Source organism: Buceros rhinoceros, unplaced genomic scaffold (assembly GCF_000710305.1).
Source record: "Buceros rhinoceros silvestris isolate BGI_N320 unplaced genomic scaffold, ASM71030v1 scaffold23299, whole genome shotgun sequence".
Classification (NCBI taxonomy): Eukaryota; Metazoa; Chordata; class Aves; order Bucerotiformes; family Bucerotidae; genus Buceros; species Buceros rhinoceros.
The window spans coordinates 5495-6212 of record NW_010431243.1 but is presented as its reverse complement, the minus strand read 5'-3'; the positions used below and the strand labels follow the sequence as shown (position 1 = coordinate 6212).

The window sequence follows — 718 nt, the reverse complement described above, 5'->3', positions numbered from 1 at the left end:
GCTCAGTTGGAAGCGAGATGGGGCCTGGCACCGCTCATCCTTCGGCAAGTGTCCCGCTGGCAGCTGCCAGCCGGGCCTGCGAGCTCCTGCCCCGGCATGCGTCACCCCCCTGGCACCGGGGAATGGGGGTGCCTGGAGCTGGGACCTGAAGATCTTTTGGAACGGGCAGGGAAATGCCACCCAGTGCAGGGCCATAGATCCCCCAGGAAGGGGGGACCCCAGTCTGTGGCCCATAACAGCTTGCTCGGAGGCTGTGGGCTTGCGAGGAGGGGGAGGCAGAGGGCTGGTTTCCATGTTAAATGAGCAATCAAGAGCAGGAATTTGCTGACATGGCGTTCTGTCTGAATCGCTGGATTAATCACAGCTCGCACCGCAAGCGAGCTCCCTGGCCGTGCTCCTCCGCCAGCCTTGCACAGCCCCTGCCCTGGGCAGGGACCGGACCCAGCCTGAGCTCCAGGAACCCTGGTAACCCCTGCGCTGCCCGCCCGCAGTGTCAGGGTCCCCAGGGACCCAGGCTCTGCCTCCCGGCCTCTGCAGGGAGCCCCAGGGATCCCCTAGTGCACCCCCCGTCAGGGGGCTTAGAGCAAGGCTGGGCTCAACCGCGCTAGTTTCTGGGCTAGCTCGCAGGTTCCCCACAGCCTCTGTGCACTGTTGGCCTGGGCTGCGGCGGCGTGGGAGGGGCCACAGATTTTCCTTGCTCTTGGATGGCGGCCCGGGG

At 65.9% G+C, this 718-nt stretch overlaps 1 protein-coding gene across 1 annotated transcript in view; it reads left to right on the top strand.

The window, feature by feature from the left end:
- Positions 1-718, top strand: part of LOC104499813 (phosphatidylinositol 3-kinase regulatory subunit beta-like) — a gene marked incomplete at its 3' end in the record, with an annotated part of 10012 nt that overhangs the window by 3933 nt on the left and 5361 nt on the right. The gene's annotated exons all lie outside the window — the stretch shown is intronic.